This window comes from Homarus americanus, unplaced genomic scaffold, assembly GCF_018991925.1.
Source record: "Homarus americanus isolate GMGI-L3 unplaced genomic scaffold, GMGI_Hamer_2.0 scaffold13464, whole genome shotgun sequence".
NCBI classification, from domain to species: Eukaryota; Metazoa; Arthropoda; class Malacostraca; order Decapoda; family Nephropidae; genus Homarus; species Homarus americanus.
The window spans coordinates 520,867-533,821 of record NW_024744529.1 but is presented as its reverse complement, the minus strand read 5'-3'; positions in this window follow the sequence as shown (position 1 = coordinate 533,821).

Below are 12,955 nucleotides of genomic sequence, written 5' to 3'. Positions count from 1 at the left end.
CCTCCCTCCTTCCCCCCGTCGCTTGTTCCTTATTCTTCATTTTAATCTTTCCTTCCTTCTTCAAATCTTTTTTCTTGAATAGACCATTTTGTCTTGTTTTTCGTTGTTTTTGGTCTTGCTATTGAATACTTTATCTTTCTCTCCCAATTTTCCTCAACATTTTCATTGTTAATTATTCTAAAAATTATCTTATCTCTCTTAATATTTCTCTATTTAGCGTTTTCATTCTTTTGTTTTTGACACTATTACGGGTTATCGTTCCCTTTTCCTCTATCTGCTATACATTATTTCTTCCTTTCTATCATCCCGAATTTCTCCGAATCTCAATACAACTGAACCAAGAATAATCCGGTATTATGTGTTTGTTTACATCAAATTGTAGATAATCTGATTGAATTTTTCACACGGATCAGGATCTTGAGAAACCATGAGACATTCTAGAAGATGCTTAAGCCTTGTAAAAACTAATTAACACAAATAAGAGAAACTTTGTAGTATTCGTGTGTGTGTGTGTGTGTTAAGTTCTTTTCATGTTTTTAATATAGAAACCGCTATATAAAAAATTGCGAGGAAAAAAAGTTCATTTGGGGAGTTTCTTAAGGAATCTGATGAACTGAATACGCCTTTCACGATGGCACAGGTTTAACGTACAGGTGTAGTGAAGAATATATAGCAGATGTTTGACGTACAGGTGTATTGGTGTCCGGAAATGATCTGTCTCTCTCGTTATCACTAACTGCCTTGAGTGGTGGTGGTGGTGGTTGTGATGGTGGTGGTTGTGATGGTGGTGGTGGTGGTGGTTGTGATGGTGGTGGTGGTCATGATGGCGAAATTGTGAGGTACTGGTGGTTGTGGTGGTGGTAATAAGGACGGTGGCTCGAGGTATATACAGTGATAGTGGTGTTTGGTCGTGGTAATGTTATTTTTTTTTTGCAGCCAAGACTATGGGTAGTACTTTGATAGTAGTAGTTATGGTAGTGGTGGTAGTAGTAATGGTTGGTCTAGGGGTATGAGGTAGAATGAGGGAAGAAGAAGAGAATGAAGAGGAACAATGGGAAAGAACGTATGGGGTAAGGCAATGGGAAAGAACGTGTGGGGTAAGGGACAGGACAAAATAAGAACGGCCATCTGTTATTTAGGAGGGGTGATGATAGTAATGATCGCTGGCTGTACCTTTTTCACGACAGGTAGAGGGTCACCTTTCTTTACCTCTGTCACTGTTTATCTGCCTGTTTACCTGCTGTCTGTCTGTCTGTCTAGTGTATTGTATCTGTTTTTTTTTTCTGATTGCCTCTCTTCCTCCTGTCCATGTCTGCTGTCTCTGTCTTTTCTCTGCCTGCCTGCTTGCTGTCTGCGTGTCATTTCTTACTTTGTCTATTTACCTGCTTGACTTCCTTTCTGCTTGTATATCTACTATCTATCTGTCTACCTATTTGCTGTCTGTTTGTATGTCTGTGTGTCTACTTTATGCCCTTATGCCTAACTTTCTCCAATCAGTCAGTCATTCTACCTGTGTTTCTGACCATCTCTACCTGCCTGCTCCTGTCCCTCCGTCTGTCAACCCATCTCTTGGCTTGTTTACCTGTGTGTGACTCCATAGACAGGCGCTGACAGGCTGGTTAGCTGACAGATGACCAATGAACTTTTCGTGACAGAGACAAAACTTCGTCTTTCTTTCGTTAACTTGTGCCACTGTGTTAGTCTCTTAGAGTTCATTGAGGCACTTTATAAATTGATATTATTATTATTATTATCATTATTATTATTATTATTATTATTATTATTATTATTATTATTATTATTATCGTCTGTGAATTAATCAGTTAAGGAATGAGTGAGTTTGCGAGTTAAATGAGTACAACTATTATCTCTCTCTCTCTCTCTCTCTCTCTCTCTCTCTCTCTCTCTCTCTCTCTCTCTCTCTCTCTCTCACACACACTCACACACATACTACTACTACTTTGCTGTGGCACGTGTGGAGGGCTACATCTATTGTGGGAGGGGCGGCGGCAGCGTCATTCCGGCGTTGGCGCTTGTCTGCCTCGGTTTGCAGTCGGTCTAACTCGAAAGTATTGACACCTTCTCGTGTGGTGCTCCTCCAAGCGTTACGGTGTGGAGTAATCGTCTCCCAAGTGAGGGGGGTCGATTTGGCACTTTTTCAGGTTTGTTTTAAGACTATCCTTATACCTTTTCAGTTGACGCCAGCGTTACATTTGCTATTCTATGTGACTGTAAAGTAGCTCCTTTGGCACACACACACACACACACACACACGATATGATTACTGTGCGGAAATTACTGTACTTTGACTTACCTGTACCTGCCTGTTATGTTACTACTGAATATATTACTTGAACATCTGGACAAGATACCAGTGTACCTGTACTTGTATCAGTACCTGTACTTATACCTGTACCTCTGATTCTTCTTGTATCTCTGAATATAACTGTACCTGAACCAGTGCTCTAAAATGCATTTGTACTTCTGACTGTAGCTATACCTCAACCTGTATCTTCACCAGTACCAGTGATTGTACCTGTATTTGCATTTATGTATTTGTACCTGTACTTGTATTTGTACCTGTACTTGTATTTGTACCTGCCCTTGTATTTGTACCTGCCCTTGTATTTGTACAGTACCTCTACTTGTGTTTGCACCTGTAGTTGTACCTGCACCCATACCATTGCTTGTGAATAGATTATATGAAATTTTACGCCTTGGTGATCTGGGAATCAGTAATATGGGAGCAGAGGGAAGACTGTCGCTTACCGGAAACACGGCTAGACGCCATCATTATTGGAACCTGAAGGTGAGGGGCCTTATGGCGTGGTGAAGTGTGTAATGATGGTGATATTGATAATGGCGTTACAGTATTATAGTGGTAATTATACTTATATTTGTAATGGTAATAATTGCGATGATTGTAACCTAACCGTAGGTAATAATATTGGAAGTCTTATTGGTAATCCTAGTTATACTTATTATTATTATTATTATTATTATTATTATTATTATTATTATTATTATTATTATTATTATTTTAGGTGTTTATTAAGACCTAAGGTAAAGTGTGGGGAAGAATTAATGATAATGTAACTTAGTCTTGTCTCTCGATAAAACCTGATCATTTCTCTGTTGTTGTGTTTTAGTTGTTATTATCATCTTTATTGTTAATGCGCGGTGTTTATTTCTCCTCTTTTTAATTCTCCTTTTCCTTCTGTTTATCTTTTGTTTGTTTTACTTCTGCAGCCTCATGTTCTCCATTTTCCCTTCTTCCCCTTCTCCTCCTCCCCTTCTTCCTTTGTATCCCCTTTTACTTTCTATCCTCCTCCTCGACCTCCTCTTTTATTCTCTCTCCTCCCCCTCCTCTCCCTCTCCGTTTACTCTCTCTCTCTCCTTCTCCTCCTATTTTTAGTGGGTAATGTGTACTTTTTCTTCTTCTCACTCCATTCATCCTCCTCCTCCTCTTCCCACCCCATTCCATTCTCTTCTTCCCCCTCCTCCTCTTCCTCCCAATTTACTCTCTCCCTCTTCTTCCCACTCCACTCTCTTCATCCTTCTCCCCTATCACTTTCTTTCCTCCTCTTTCTCTTCTCATTCCACTCTCTTCCTCCTCCTCTTCTCACTTAACTCTTTTGCTCCTCCTCCTCTTCGTCCTCCTCCTTCTCCTACTCTTCCTACTCCACTTTCTTCCTCCTCCTCCTCCTGGTGGCCGGAACCCCTGGGTGTGTGGTTGAGGCGCCAGACATCCTTGATTATGGGTTCTGTTTCTGCTACCCCCTCACCTGCTCCCTCCCCTCCTCCCCCTCACCTTCCCCTCCACCCCCTCACCTGCCCCTTCACCCCCCTCACACCCCCTCCTTCACCCCTCACTTTCCACCTCCATCTGCCCCTCCCTCCCCATCACTTGCCCCCTCCTTCACCCCCTCACCTTCCCCCCTCCACCCACCCCACCTGCCCCCCTCCCCTCCCACCCCCCACCTGCCCCTCCCTCCACCCCACCTGCCCTCCTCTCCACCCCTCACCTACCCCTTCCACCCCTCAACTGCCCCTCCGCTCTACCCCCTCATCTACCTCCTCCCTTCACCCCGTCCTCACCTTCCCCCCTCACCTTCCCCCTTCTTTACCCCTCCCATCCACCTCATCACCCCTACCCCCTCTTCATCCCCTTCACCCCCTCACCCCCCCCACGCGTCTTAGAAAATTGTGTTGTGAAGAATCTTAAGACTTTGGTGGGTGTGAGGACCTGTCATGTCATTCTCCTCCTCCTTTACCTCCTTTGCCTCCTCCTAAACCGTCTTCTCCTCTTCTTCCCCCTCCTTCTTTCTCCATTCCCTCCTCTTCTTCCTCCTCCTCCTCTCTCCATTCCCTCCTGTTCCTCAGCCTTTTCCGCTCTTCTTGTTCTTCCTGCCCCTCTTGCTTTTCCTCCTCCTCTTGTACTTCCTCCGCCTCCTCCCACACAATGACTCACTTTAAGGAAGGTTATTTTTTAGACCTCCTTAGCCTTCTCCTCGTCTTCCTCCTTCTCTATTCCCTCCTCCTAAGCCTCCTCCTCCTCCTCCTTCTTCTTTTCCTCCTACACAATGACTCGTTTTAAGGAAGGAAAGCTTTTTTAACCTCCCCCCCCACAACATAGCTGGAGTGTAATATGCATGGCTGATCGTGTCATTATTTATTTCTTAGGTGAACTAATACAAAGACTTTTTCTCTCAGTGAATTTCCCGATTTTGTGGTCGACTAATTTTGGTTATGGTTTAGAGGATGGTGGTGGTTGTGGTAATGGTGATGATGGTGGTAGTAATGGTGGTGGTAGTGGTGCTAGTAATGGTGTTGGTGGTAGTAGTGGTGGTTGTGGTGGTGGTGGTGGTGGTGTAAGAGGTGGTGGTGTAGGAAGTGGTGGTGGTAGTCGTAGTAATGGTGGTAATTGGTGGTGGTGATGGTGGTGGTGGTGATGGTGGTAATGGTGGTGATGATGGTGAAGGTGATATTGATAGAGAGAGAACTGATGAGAAAGGAAGAGGAAGAGAATAAATGATAAATAACACAGAAAATGTGATTTGAGAAAGGAATGTTTAAAATACGAAAAGAGAAACAGAAGAGAAGGAGAGACAAGAGAAGAAGAATAAAATGATTGGAAACATAAACAACCGAACGAAAAGAGAAATAACAAAAAAATACAACAAAAACAACAGAGAAGTGAAACAAAGAAGAAAACAACACAAAGATAAAGCAGAAAACAACACAACTCATGGAAGAAAAGACAAAAAGAAGAGAAATTCGGGATAAATAGAGAGAAAAGAAAAGAAAGAAAGAACATAAATACTCTACAGATATTCGAGGGTACGAAAGGAAGAATTAAAAAAAATGTAGAGATGAGAGGGAGAGGTGAGAAGAAGTGATTAGAATTCTGCTGCAATCTGGCCCAGGTGAAGGTGGAGGGAGGGAGGGGAGGAAGATGTCATTCTGGGGCTATGGTATGGAAAGGAAATACTCGAGGAAATGAAGTAAGAACGTGAGGGTGCTGCTTAAGAATGTGGCGGTGTTACTTGAGAACATGTGTGTGTAATGCTGAACTGAGACAGTCTTCTGTAACATACACACACACACACACAGACAGAAACACACACACACACACACACACACACAAAAACACACACACGCACACACATTCAACAACGTTTCCAATACCACCTTATCGCCCCAGCAGTGCTACCAACGCAGAAATGGGACGTGAATGGTGAACTGGATATTGTCAACGCCGCCTCGTTGTGGTATTTACGGGGATGGGTGAAGGGAAGAGGGGGGAGGGATGAGGGGGAGAAGAGAGAGGGGTAGTGGGTAGAGTTCAGAGACACCTGAGGTGGATTAGGGGGTGTAGGGGACCTGGAGTGGGTTAGGGGTGTAGGGGACCTGGAGTGGGTTAGGGGTGTAGGAGGAGGTGGATTAGGGGGTGTAGGGGACCTGGAGTGGGTTAGGGGTGTAGGGGACCTGGAGTGGGTTAGGGGTGTAGGAGGACGTGGAATGGGTTAGGGGTGTAGGGGACCTGGGGTGGGTTAGGGGTGTAGGGCGACCGAGGGTGGGCAAGGGGTACTTAGGATAATTAACAGACGATCGACTTAGGGTGCCCAGCTCGACCCTTATCTTCCAAGGTCCTGTCAAACTTTCATCAGATATTAAAACTCTGGCATCCGGGAGTTCACACTCCACCCGTGACGTCACACAGTCCACTTGACAACTGTGACGTCAAGTAGTCTACTGTTTGCCGTGACGTCACATAGTCCACCTAACACCCATGACATCACACATTCACCTTACACCTGACATCACACACTCCACCTGACACTCGTGACGTCACAATCATCATGGTCGGGTAGAGTAGAGTAGAGAGGATGAGATAGGGTAGGGCAAAAAAATAGGCTAGGGTAGGATTAAGACAGGGCAAGGCAGGGTAGGGCAGGTTGTCGGGTAGGATAGATTAGGTTACCATTCAACTTTACAACCGGGATCGCCATTAAGTAGTTTATTCCACAGCCGTGATCGCCAGTTAATGATACTTGTATTTTATGGACTGTAGGCCATTGCCGAGGGCCGGCCATAAGAGAGGCACAAAAAACGTTAGGGGATAACGCTCGTTAGAACAGCCTGAAGGACCAGGTGAGGGGTAGGTCTCCTCTTTGACACATCCACTGGAGACAGGGGAGGGAGTAACGCTCGTTGGAACAGCCTCGGGAAATAATGGAGGGAGTAACGCTCGTTGGAACAGCCTCTGGAGATAGGGGAGTGAGTGACGCTCGTTGGAACAGCCTCGGGAAATAATGGAGGGAGTAACGTTCGTTGGAACACCCACTGGAGATAGGGGAGGGGTTAACTATTCGCATTGGAACAGTCACAATATATAGGGAAGTACAACAGAGGTAGGGGAAGGAGGGGTAACTAATTACGTAGTAATACCTGGAGGGAGAGGGGGTAGTGATAGTCATCAGAATAACCAACGGAGGGGAGGGTGAGAAGAGCCAGAGGGGTAATACTGCTAGTAGTAGAAGTTAGGGGGTAACAAATCATGTCAACATATAAGAGTAAGAGATGGTACTGGGGGTGGCAGGGGTTAGTAAACTAGTAAGAAAAGCCAGGGGATAATAGTAGGGTAGTAGTCCTGGTAGTAATTGTAGTAGGATAGTAACAAGGGATACATTTCTGAGAGCTGATTGATGGCAACAATTAGAAACCTTGGCCCATGAGACAAAATAATGCTTTACCCAATTGGAACGTACAGACAGTTAACCAATGAGAGAAGGCGAAGTTTTGACCAATGAAAACGATCAAAATATTAGCCAGTAGGGGCCATAGATCAGTTTGCTAATAAAACTGAACGTTTATTTAATAAGTGGGAATAATTGATAATATATTAAGTCAAATTATGTTAAAATAACAGCATATTTTACTGTCATCTGTAAAAATAACCCTTTTCAGTGAATTAATCACAACAAGTCTTGAAACTGACCAAAAGGAATTATTGTACCAGGCTCAGATTTTTTCACGGGACCAATAGCAGAGCATCTTGAAAGAGACCAATAGGAATTAGTGTAAACAAAGCCAGATGTTGTCATGGATCAATGGCAGCAAATCTTAAAAGCTATCATTAGGAATTAGTGTAAACAAAGCCAGATAGTGTTGTGGACCAATAGCAGCAGCTCATCTTAAAGTCGACCAATGGGAGTGAGTGACACCAAGGTCGGGATGGAGGCAACACCTAGCTGTGCTCTTTGTCATTAGATGATGGATGGCCCCACCAATTAGGAGTAAATCACCCATTTGGTATGATTTGTTCGCTATAATGAACGCCAGAGCGGCTCAGACCGGCCATTTTAGACCCGAGTCCTCAACTGATTCTGGTTACCACTGTGATAGATCCTTCGCTGCTCTTACTAAATCCTCTCTCACCGAATAAATTTGTCTCGTTAACTTTCCCCAAAAATGTTCAGAAATTTTTCCTGTTATGGACTTTAACTTTTACCTAAATAATAATAATAATAATTAATAATAATAATATTATTATTACTACTACTAGTAGTAGTAGTTGTAGTAGTAGTAGGGTGTACCTGTAGTATGATGGTGTTCTTGTGAATGATTTTGTTGTACATTAAACTGTAACCTTTATACATACCTGTGATGACTAATTACCACTTCTCCCTCTCCAGGTAAGTGCCGGTGACAGGTGTCTCGCTGGACCGCCCTGAGCCACACTCACGGTAAGACCTCCTCCTCCCGTAGGTGGTCAGGAAGTGTGTCTGCTGGGGAGCATAATACAGCCTGGGTGTATAGTGTTCATCTTGTGGTACCTTGACTCTTGTTTCATTAGGTGCTGAGAATATAGGAACGTGTGTATGTTTATATGTGTGTGGAGAAATGGATAATCACACCACACACATCACACACACACACACACACACATATATATACTCTCTCTCTCTCTCTCTCTCTCTCTCTCTCTCTCTCTCTCTCTCTCTCTCTCTCTCTCTCTCTTCCCAGGTATTAATTCTCCCCCCACACATCCTCTCCCCCCCACTTTTCCTTCCCCTCTCCCCGCCAATTTTGCCCTTCCTTTTACTCTCTCCCTCCGACCCTCCCATCCTCCTACCTGTACTTCCCTCCCTCCGCTACGCACTTCCCTTCTTCCTCTCTATTCCTCTTTATCTGTCTTTGTTTGTCATTCTTTTCTGTCTGTCTCTATCACGCACATGGGGAGTCATGCTCTTCTACACACATGTACACGCTGAAGTGCACATACACATATGACCATCAAACTTATCTTTACACACACACACACACACACGCACACACAGAGCTACCTGGCAGAGGACGCAGGTACACAAAGGACCAACTGGCAACTGGTGCTGGGCAGTGAGAGGGAGTGATGATAGGAGGTCAATAGTAATGGTGGTAGTGGTGGTAGGAGGTCAGTAGTAATGGTGGTAGTGGTGATAGGAGGTCAGTAGTAATGGTGGTAGGAGGTCAGTAGTAATGGTGGTAGTGGTGGTAGGAGGTCAATAGTAATGGTGGTAGTGGTGATAGGAGGTCAGTAGTAATGGTGGTAGGAGGTCAGTAGTAATGGTGGTAGTGGTGATAGGTCAGTAGTAATGGTGGTAGTGGTGATAGGAGGTCAGTAGTAATGGTGGTAGTGGTGATAGGAGGTCAGTAGTAATGGTGGTAGTGGTGATAGGAGGTCAGTAGTAATGGTGGTAGTGGTGGTAGGAGGTCAATAGTAATGGTGGTAGTGGTGGTAGGAGGTCAGTAGTAATGGTGGTAGGATTAGTTGTAGTGGTAGTGGTAGAATTGGGTGGTAGAATGGTGCGGTGATGGGAGTTGTAGATTGTTGTGGTGTGGTTAGAGATGATGGTAGTGGTGGATAGTTGTTGTAATATGGTCAGAGGATGGTAGTGGTGGTAGGAGGTCAGTAGTAATGGTGGTAGTGGTGGTAGGAGGTCAGTAGTAATGGTGGTAGGAGGGTAGTAGTAGTGGTAGTGGTAGGAGGGTGAGGGTGGTAAGAATGGTGCGGTGATGGGAGTGGTTGTAGATTGTTGTGGTGTGGTTAGAGATGATGGTAGTGGTGGATAGTTGTTGTAATATGGTCAGAGGATGGTAGTGGTGGTAGTAATATATACCAGGCAGGGAAGAGTTCAACTACTATTGTGTGGTCAAACGTGGTGGTGGTTGCCTCTTGTACTGGCTCAGGGGGGGATGGTTAGGGATGGTGGTGATGGGAGTGGTAGGTATGGTGGTGGTTGTTGATGATTGGATTGTTGTAGTTTGGTCATAGGTCATGGCGGCTGTATGGGTAGTAGTCGTGGTAGATTATGGGTGAGTGGTAGCTGTATCAACAGGACTTACACCAAAAGTAGTAGTAGGGCCAACAGAACGCCAGGGTGAAGGCTAGGGTGAAGGTTAGGGTGAAGGTTAGGGTGAATGCCAGGGTGACGGCTAGGGTGAAGGTTAGGGTGTGGGCTAGGGTGAAGTTTAAGACCAGTGTGAAAGTCAGGGTGAAGGTTAGGGTGAAGGTTAGGGTAAAGGTAGGGTGCGGGCTTGGGTGAAGTTTAAGACCAGTGTGAAAGTCAGGGTGAAGGTTAGGGTGATGGCTAGGGTGAGGGCTAGAGTGAAGGCTTGGGTCAGGGTGAGGCCCAGGGTGAGGACTAGGGTGAGGCAATAGGACCAGCAGAGGCAATATATTATCCTTGTGAGAGGAATCCAGCGCCACGCCCCCCAGCCCTCTCCTCATCCCCGGGCCACGGCCTCCACCACTCTGCCCTGCTGGTAGTGGCGGTGGTAGTTATAGTGGTGGTAGTGATAGTGGTAGTAGTGATGATGGTAGTGAAGACACATCCAGTAATGGTGGTAATCGTAGTAACAGTGATGGTAGCAGTGGTAGTGATGGTGGTGAAGACATGGGCAGTAACGGTAGTGGTGGTAATAAGAGTGATGGTAGTAGCAGTGATGGTAGCAGTGGTAGTGATAGTGGTGAAGACATGGGCAGTAACGGTAGTGGTGGTAATAAGAGTGATGGTAGTAGCAGTGATGGTAGTAGTAGTGATGGTAGTAGCAGTGATGGTAGCAGTGGTAGTGATAGTGGTGAAGGCATGGGCAGTAACGGTAGTGGTGGTAATAAGAGTGATGGTAGTAGCAGTGATGGTAGTAGTAGTGATGGTAGTAGCAGTGATGGTAGCAGTGGTAGTGATAGTGGTGAAGGCATGGGCAGTAACGGTAGTGGTGGTAATAAGAGTGATGGTAGTAGCAGTGATGGTAGTAGTAGTGATGGTAGTAGCAGTGATGGTAGTAGTAGTGATGGTAGTAGCAGTGATGGTAGTAGCAGTGATGGTAGTAGCAGTGATGGTAATGGTGGTAGTGATGGTAGTAAGTGTGGTGTTAAATACAGAGAGAAAGATCACCATCAGTGATGTCACGAGTAGCATTATTTATTACAATTTTCACTGAGGTGGCGGTGGTGACGGTGGTGGTGGCGGCGATGGCGGCGGTGGTGACGGTGGTGGTGGCGGCGATGGCGGCAGTGGTGGAGGCGGTGGTGGTGGTGGCGGCGGTGGTGACGGTGGCAAACGTGAGGGCCCAGGAGCAGTACAACGCCTGCCTGGGTTCCCAATTTTGAGAAATGTATCCGAAATAAACACATATGACCGATCAGTCCCCACCTGCACCAGCGACTACCCGAGGTGAATGACATCTTGATCCATCACCTTGTTGCTATTTGAAGTTGGCGAGATATTATAACTATTTCTCTCTCGTTAACCACCTGTGAACACCTTTCCAACTTATGATTTGTGAGTAACAAGACTAACACTGTAGGAGTCTCTACCTATTAAACACTATGTACTCTGAATGTACTCTTGGCATCAGTACTTCTCCCTAGCTGTAACTTGTGTATACTCTACTGCGTCTGTCGTTCCAGTTGATCAAACGTTCATCTTATTTTCCAAGTGTAGGTTATGGTTGACTCGTAGGTCTGGCTGTCACGTTCACCTCGAGGGAGTCAGGGAGGCCGAGTCTCATTGTCCTGTCTTAATCACCTTATGTCGTTGTCTGTCTGTTTGTCGGCGTGATTGTTTGTTTGTCTCTGTATGACTGCCCTGTTAATTGATTCACTCTATCGCCATCTATTCGTCTCTCGGTCTCTCCCTCAGATTTGGAATGTATTCTCTATCTCTTTATCTCTCTTTACATTATCTATTCTCTCTTCCCTAGATTCTCACCCCCCCCCCTCTCTCTCCTCGTTTACCATTGTATCTTTTAGTTCTCTAAATCACTCTGCCCCTTCTTGCAGGCCAGGACAGGCAGGACCCTCGCTGCCCCTGGCTGTGAGGTAGACCTGGTTCTTGGAAGTACCTAGTTGTTGACAGCTTCCTCCCCCTCCTCCTCCTTCCTGCAAATACCACCTCCATTCCTTCTCCCAAACGCTATCATACTTAATCAACTCGTGTGTGCGTGTGTGTATGAGAGAGAGAGAGAGAGAGAGAGAGAGAGAGAGAGAGAGAGAGAGAGAGAGATTAAATCATTTCATCACCATATAGGGAGTAAAAACCTTGATTTTGTTTTCTCTTATGGTGGTTCCGTTGCTGCCAGTTTCTACATGAGACGAGTTTTAGTAATTGATAATAATGATAGGAAGGGCTGCACCTCTCCAAGCTTTTTGACCGTTATGCAACACGACTCAGAAATTACGAGTATAAGAGAAAAATCTTTAGTCTTTGTAAAATGTTAATGTATAAAGTGGTACGTTTTACAAGCGCAAGAAGCTGTACCATTATAAGGAAGTTGGTTAAATCTTCAGATATCAAGACCAATTTATAATCGCGTGGAGGCTGATGGTACGTACTTTATAAGGAAAAAATTAGGTACAGGAGACTTTCATAATTTACAAGCTCGTGAAAGCTCACCGCTACAACTTTGTAAAGATCTTGAATTACATGACCTATTTACCAGGTCGTGAGGTGACCCAGTCATAAATTACAGGTAAGACAGCTGCTGTAGACACGAGAGAGAAACTTAAGAGTGTGAGAAAGTCTTGCCTGATCCTCCACTTCCTTCACCGAGCTTCTGCCTTATAATGCTGCCGCTATAAAACATCGCCACAAGATGGCTGAATGTTCGTCTGCCTTAACCTTCACGAGTGTGATATTTGCTTGTACCATACATAGAGCGCCACTGTAGGCAGAACATTCACGGGCGAAAGTACGTCTGGCGTAATTTCTGTGTCAATCGTTTATTCCATAAATAGAGCTTCACTGAAAGCAAAAGGTAGGCGAACGTTCGTCTGTCGTAAATTTCATAAACGTGTCATTGTGCAAGTTCGAGTATGGGAACGTCAGGCACTACTGACTGCTCAAGATGGCGGTGTTTTTATGTTTAGGGAGGGAAGGGTGAGGTCCGTGCGGGTCTCCAGGCGTAAGTA